Source organism: Artibeus jamaicensis, unplaced genomic scaffold (genome assembly GCF_021234435.1).
Source record: "Artibeus jamaicensis isolate MK-2021 breed Jamaican fruit bat unplaced genomic scaffold, CSHL_Jam_final scaffold_916, whole genome shotgun sequence".
NCBI lineage: Eukaryota > Metazoa > Chordata > Mammalia > Chiroptera > Phyllostomidae > Artibeus > Artibeus jamaicensis.
This window is the reverse complement of record NW_026522059.1, coordinates 59,172,501-59,180,566: the sequence shown is the minus strand read 5'-3', so window position 1 is coordinate 59,180,566 and position 8,066 is coordinate 59,172,501.

Sequence of the window (8,066 nt, the reverse complement as noted above, 5' to 3'; positions counted from 1 at the left end):
TCTGGTCTTTATTAGAAGTGGATTTCTTTAATTTACATTGCCTGAGAAATTGTATTAAAGAAGGTTATATTTGTGTATCTGGCAAAGGCCTTACGAAACATGAAAATTAACTGCAGGGTTAATGAGGAACCTTCCAAAGGCTCAGGAAGGCCATACAGTATCACAGAGAAAAGTCTTAAAGGAAGTCCAGGTTTATTCCCAACGCCTTCATCTAATTTATTGTGTCTCCTTGGACAAGTCACTTAACTTACCATCATCTATTCCTCCAGCTGTAATAATATTCCTACCTCATATCTCAGAGGACTATTGCAAAGACTGTTACTAAGCAAAGGCTAGAATTGTATTACTGCTTGGGAATAAGCATTTAGCAACTCAGAATATAAGGTTGAAAAATATTAAGTAAAAGATATGATTGTGATGATGTCATTATATGCCACATCTCATCTCCCTTCTTATACTATGGTAGAACTTTAAGTAAAATTGGATCATGCTGCTCTTTCAGAGACTAGTCAGGCTTAACTCAACTTCAAGATTTTTTCTGAAAACAAGCAAACAAATAGTAAAATTCTATGTTGATTTTCACCACTCTCTGTTCACAGAAGCATTTTTACAGAAATACTAGAAGTTTTATTAACTTATATTTAGGATGTGTGATAATAACAACTAAAAAAAATAGTAGTGTTATTTATACATTTCCTACAGTCTTCCAGAATTGAAGCACAGCATATAATTCCTGCAGTAGGTGTTACCTTTGGCATTCAATATAAAAATGTGTTGAAATTCTGAAGTGTTATGTAAGTGTTGATTATTAGTAGCAGTCCACCATGAGAGAAAATTTAAAAGGAAAGACTGGAGGTATTTTTCACTTTCTTTTGTGTTCACATTTAGAATCTCATGAAAACATAAGATTTTTACTCTCTCTCTTCATAATTGCTTTTTATAAGTAAAATCCAGATAGCTATCCTAGTGTTTGAACATAGGTTTTATGAAGATGAATATATATATATATTTTTTTAATGATTGTAAAAGTCAAACTTAGAGATCACATTACATCATAGGTGAACCTGGAAGGTTAGGCCAATGAAAGCAGCCAAACATCAAGTGCCACATATTGTGTGATTCCATTTATAAAAGATTTAAAATTGACCAGAATAGGTAAATCCATAGAAACAAATAGTATATATGTGTTTTTAGGAGTTGAGAACAGGGGGAAATCAGGTGGGGAATCAGGGTGACTGTCAGTGGGTACAGGATTTCCTTTCACAGTGATAAAAATGATCTGGAATTAGATACTGGTAATAGTAGCATATTTTGTGAATATAATAAAATCATGAATGTGTACTTTAGAAGTTAATTTTATAATATCTGAATTATATCAATTAAAATTACATACAGAGAAATGAATAAGAAATGAATGTTTATTTAATTTTAGGTCTGCTAAATCTGACAGTGTCAAGAAAATATTTTATTGATATTTTAAAGATTTCAAATATAATGATCTATTTATGTTTAATGTGGCATAGTTTTATTATTCTGAATACCTTTGGTGAAAAAGAATTTCTTTTAGACACAACATTCTTGTTGCACTTAATTTATCTCCACTGAAAACTTCATTTGCCATGACCTATATGACTTCCTCTGTGTGTGTGTGTGTGTGTGTGTGTGTGTGTGTGTGTGTGTGTGAGAGAGAGAGAGAGAGAGAGAGAGAGAGAGGGATTTAGGATCAGAGGCCTGGGTTTCAGCTCTCTTATCCATGAAATATGCCTTGTACTCTAGAACTTGATTGAAACATACTGGAATTCATATGCGTGACTCAGGCTAGGACAGAAATTCTATATTCTTACCCATCTCAGTGTTTTGTGACAGCTTGTACAATTGGAAGGCAAAACCATGTGATCATTTGAAGAGGTGAAGTTTATTATGAAAAATTATGAAATTAGAGTATAGAAGTAATGATAAAAATGTAAAGAGAGATCTATGTAACTGACATTCTGAGGCTGAGAGAGAATGTCTGGGGAAAATGAATGTGGAACTCCAACTTTATTTCAGAGCTCATCAGAGAAGTGTGGTTGTAGTCAATTGGATACCAGAGAAGTTTGCTGGCTTGCTCAGGTCAGAGCTGGTCCACTGTCACAGGCAAAGGGGAAACAACACTCCAGGATATAGATGACATGAGGCTGCTGGGTGAGTGTTCAGAGAGAGCTGAGTGTTGTTGCTGCCCGCGTGACGCTGGAGTGTGTGGTATTCACATCAGGGGTATGCTCTAAGCATGTACTGAGACACAGGACTTGTTGGATATCACCACACACAGCACCCAGGGACCCGAGCAGCAGGAGCAAAGTCAGGATGAAGAAAGCAAAACTCATGATGCCAGACCAGGAAGAGATGCTCTCTTCCAAATGCAATGCCCTTCCAACAACACCTATTGACAAAGCTTCATCTCAAGTTCACATGTGAAGAAATGTTTGAGGAGTCTAGTTCAATTTTGCAGAGCAGGCCCTAACAAGTCAGTATGGAGGTGAGGGGCAGAAAACTGATCACTGGGCACTCAGTTTCCCTTTCTGCTTGTGCATACAGCTGGACCATATTTACCGGTGTCTCTTGCAGTTAAGCAGGGTGATTGAGGTAAATTCTGGCCAGTGAGATATAGGTAGAAATGATGTTATCTACTTTTGCATCTTGGCCTCACAAACCAGGTTTGTCCTATAACACCAATCCACGGAACAGGAAACAAAGGATTCTAAATCCTCGGGGGATACTAGATCCACAAAGTGGAAACTATCCTGGATCGTTGAGCCACCTTGGAGGAGAGACCTCAGGAGAGTCACCTGACCAACATCATTCATGATGAGGCTGTTCTACAAATTGAAAACAAGTGCTTGTATTGTTTGGCCATTGGATTTTGTGGTTGTTTATAACTAAGCTTGAAGTTGAGTGCTACCATAACAATAATGATGTGATGTGGGCTTAATGGTCAAACAGTGAGCAACAAGGGATGACATATTGGAAACTGAAAGAATGGCCCCTGTGTTGTGTGATGGAGTAGTCAACCAACTGTGCCCACCATAATTTGAAAGGCAGACCTCTATAATGAACTTATGTTTATAGGAGAAGTGGTGGAAGAGAAACCATTTTGGAATGCATTGGCTTATTGATTGCCTTTAGAAAACACATAAAAAGAAAGAGTTAAACTCAGAAAGGAATTGGTAAGTTTGCAAGCAATATTAAAATGGAGGAGAAAGATCTTAGAAATTTGGGGCTTTATAGGATTTGAAAACTATTTCTATACTTCAAACAATAATTCAGAAAACAGTGGTTGTAAGAGACAAAGTCCTATTAATATTCATCTTGGTCAAATAATACATCAATTTCTATATAAGTATTTTTCAGAGTGCCTCAAGGTAGCCACCATTAAGTTGAGAGAGAGAGAAAAGAAGGAGGAGGAGGAGAAAAAGGAAAAGGAGAAGGAGAGGGCAAGAAGAGAGGAGGAAGAAGAGACAGAATTAGAATTAGAAAGCAGAGATAGAAGGCATGTTTGAAAATAATAGATAGAAAAGAACTTTGGGTATGACAGGACAAATAAACTGAGTGGAAGCAAATAGATTAGAAAACTATCAAGGAAATGGGCTGAGAAATCTCTTGTCCACTGAGAAGACCATTTCTCAACACTGTGTTCAGTTATGTACACAGAAAATGATAGCCTCAAGGCTGAGGCTTCTTGAGGGTAGAGTTTGAGGCCACAAACACAATGGACAAGAGACTTTCTCCCAAAGAATAACATAAGAGTCTACTGAAGGATTTTCCTTCTACCAGGGTAGAAACTGTTCATACTGTCTATCTAACAGGACTTCAGAATTGCTGTGGACCAGGAATCATTGTATTTTCCATTCTTTCTTTTAACTAAATGGGTTATTATAGCTGTCTTATTCATGCTTCTCTGTGGCATATTGGTCATTGTGGAAGTGGAGATGATTTATCTTTTTGTTCCTATGCCACTGGATTCCAGGGAGCCACATCTGACCTGATAGAGTGGATTGCTCATCCCTCAGATACCCTGGACTTTGAGCTGAAGGATGGAACTATGGGTGACCTTATCTTCCATCAGGAAGGGATGTTTTCTGTGTGAGAGAGTAAGAATGAAATGGGTGTTTGATTGCCAGAAGGTCCAACTTTAACAGACTTTAGAACCAAAGTCTCTTTTCTTTTTTTCTTGTGCATAAAACTAAACTGGTGATATGTAACCTCTCTAAATTTTAGTCAGTAGCATATGGGTGGAGGGGTTACTTACCACTTCTAAGCCTACCCACCAAGCTCTCTTTGGCCCTCCGTTAGCAGCTGGAATCATGGAACTCTCTGGCCATAGGTGGTAGTGGAGTCATAGATGAAAGTCATCTTCAAGTCATTGTTTGAAAAACAATTGTGCAAAAGAACCAGTGGATAAAGAGTGCTCATGTAGGATTATTACATGAGTGAGAAATATACTTATTTCAGTGTAACCCAGTACAACTTTGTGGTCATTACACAGTCTTGCAAGACAGAGCTCAGAAAAAAACTTGAATTAGTTCTTGGGGCCAGGACATGGATCTGCTTTAAGAGTGATGATGAGTTAGGTGAAGGGCTGAGAAGATGAAGAGCAGAACATCAGTATGGTGGTCAGTGAAGTTGAGAAGCAGAAGGGAATTTGATGCCACAGGAAGAAGGAACATTGTTAAGAACCAGGCTGGGAATAGTAATGATGCATTTCCAGGTTAGACAGCCACTGCTCTTGCAGACTTCTGGGGGTTAAAACCCACATTAGCTTTCACAGAATGACATCAGCACATAGGTTCATCCCTGTCATCCTGGATGACCATTTTACTTATTGTTCAAACTAGAATTCTATTAAAGAGTGGCAGAGACACTTCTGATAATACACCAGAGCGACAGACAAAAAACTCAGTGTCCTGGGGAAACTGGGTGTATGGGCTTATTTCCTCTAATTATGTTTTTGTGCAGTTTTAAGATGAAATAAGTAAAATCAAATAAGTCAAACTCCTTCTAAATGGGAAAGTGACCAGATTCTTGGTATTGTTAGGGTTCCAGTGAATATTTTTAAACCAATGAATGAAAGAAACACCCCATCATCTTCTCTGTAGCAGATTTCTGTGTATTCATTTTTCAGGAGGAACTTTGGTATATCTGTAGCAACTTTGCAAAACGGGGCATTCTTTACAATTCTGGTTCACAGTGTGTTATTAGGACAGAAGTCCAGATTTCCTATGCCACCCTGGGAGACCTTTAACACTCCCCTGCACATCTCCACATTCAGCACATCAAGGTTCGTTGTGGTAGGGAGCAATTAATTTTTATGCTCACCCCATGAGGCGATGCCTGCAGTGTGCCTGAGCTGAGAGCACAGGGCAGATTAGGAAGCAGAGAGCCCCTGTTCCCTGAGGCATTCACACAGCCTCCATTAAGTTGCCCTAACAGGGGGTGCTACTGGGGTCCGGGAAGCTTACCTGCTCCTGGGGTTCTGGCTTTTTGGAGCCGTTTGCAGAGGCATGGCAGGCCCGCAGAGCCCCGTTGTCCATTTCTTCCCACATGTGTCTGACATTTGCTGCCCGAGTTCCCGTTCCCACCCACAACCCAGTTTCCACTTGGGAAACTGTATGCTGAAATAATTAAAAAGATACTTTTAGCATAATTTTTCAGCTATGCATTAGATAGTTATTAAAAAAACTACACATACAACAAAATATCCATTTATGAATGTTAGTGTTGGAAAGAACAGCACTAGATTGTGTGACCTTGGTGATTATAACCACCAAAGGTCTGGGGACTCCAGAAGAGCCTGAGGACGTGGACCTCCTGGCAAGTCACAGTGCAGCTTGCCCTTGAGATCACCGAGATCACATGGTAATGTGTGCCATGAAGTATTTCATGAAAATTGATTAATATACATACCAGTCTTTAGGATAATGGGTATAATAAACACTGCATGTGTTAGCTTTTTTATTAGTATTCTTATAGTAATAAACATGTTAGTAACCAGTATTAATTGCTTTTATAAAAATTAATCTTTAATAGCATATATATCTATGTTTAATACTGATGAATCAATAAAAATAAATTATTATTTAAGAATTGAATGATTGATAAGTTTTATGCTACACAAGAGAGAAAGTAAAGATAAAAGAGAAGGAGAGAAACCTTACTCTGTGTGTATTTGGGATGAGGAGAGTAGTTTAAAGGAGGGGTAAAGGGGCTGTGATAACTGGATTAGTAACTCAAGTTTGGAGGGCTTGTCACCATTTGGTAGAAGTGGTATAATTTCTTCCATATTATCCCATGTTACGTGAGTACCCGTAGATGGAAATTACATGAAGACAAAGTGAGTTCTCTGCTTCCAGAAGGGGGAAGCAATTGTGGCCAAGGGAAGGGCCGTCACCCCCTGGCTCTGTGTGTGCACACACATGTGTGTATGTGTGTTTGTATGTGTACATGTGTACACATGTACACACATGTGTACTTTAATTTTTATAGACACTAAAGGGAATATATAAGATAATAAAACATGTTCCCCAAAGTGGAAGAGGGTTGCTAAGGAGGCCGTAAGTTTCACTCCCCACTGAGGGACTCACGTACACATGTTCTTGACAGCCCTGCAGATATAATGTGGGTGGCTGGATAATGAATTTAAAATATCAACCAATTTTCTGCTTCCCAGTATTTCATTCTCACCTTCCCTCCCCACCCTGACTTCATAACTTCTTCATAACTTCTGGGGACAACTTCACAGTAAGATATTCTTCACTTCAGCAGATTCCAAAAGCAAAATAGAGAGAGAAAGTGACCCCTTCCTGGTTTCTGCAGTGGGTACCTTAGGCCCAAAGGGCAGGGGCCAGAATATTTCAGGCTGGGGAACATGGAATGGGGAGAGACAAGGTGTGCATCATCACAACAAGGGGTCCTGTGTTCTCCCCCTAAAGCCACATTCCGATCGGGGTAATATCCTTGGATAGATTGGACTGTTCAAGATCTGGGATGTGTTCAGGTTGGAGGCCGACTCAGAGCTCCTCCTGTGGGCCCCAGAGCAGCAGTGACAGAAAGAAAAGGGCTCATGGATGAAAACGACGCAGGCTTTTGGACTGTTGATGGAGAGGCAAGAAGAAACGCAGTCTTGGTATCGAAATGGACACAGAGGATTAGATACCTCTTGCCCTCAGTGTGTTCTGCATAAGCCACCCCTCCAATTTAGACATAGCCACAGGAATGAAAGGAGTTTGAAATGGACAACAGGGCCAGCCTCATGAGTATGCAGTCACACAATTCTCTACACAGAAGGGGCTGGCATTCAGTGTAACGATGCTGAAATGTTGTCTTCTTGAAATTCTTAATTTTTGAACAAGGGTCTTGCACTTTTCATAGTGCACCGGAATCTGCAAATGATGCAGTCATTCCTACTTGACTTCTGCTAACTTCCCTCCATGCCAGTAGAAATAGGAATCAAATAGAACATAAGCTGATTTGAGAAAAGTAATGTTTTTGCATAGCTGAGTTTACAGGTGTGATTCTGTTACTACATCCAAGCCAAGGCCAGGTAGACAAGGGCAAATGGGGAAATGTGTTCAGACCACAGAAACAAGTGGTCAGATTTGGCCGTGATCCAGTACAATGGTGTAGGAAGAGATAAAGCTGGGGGACGTGTCTGGAGGTGTGAGCCTGCATCATCCTGAATGCCTCTCCAGGGGAAGGTACCAGAGTTGAGATAGCCTGGCATATTTGCAATTCTATGTAATTCATATTTATGAGGGCCAGGAATATATAACCGTGCTCAAAACATTCAAATACAACCTAAAAAAAAAGTAGGATCTTAACAAGAGAATGCAGCTTGGGGCAGTACTTTGGATTTCAATAAACCTGATACTAAATTCTAAATCTGCTGCTTCCCCTGGGAATTACAGGCTTCCCACCATCTACTTTCAAGGGCTTCTGTGAGGATAAAAGAAAATGACATGCAAATGGTGGTTAGCACAGAGCTGGGGCCCCAAATTCACTGTATATAAATAACCCCAAGAAGATGATTT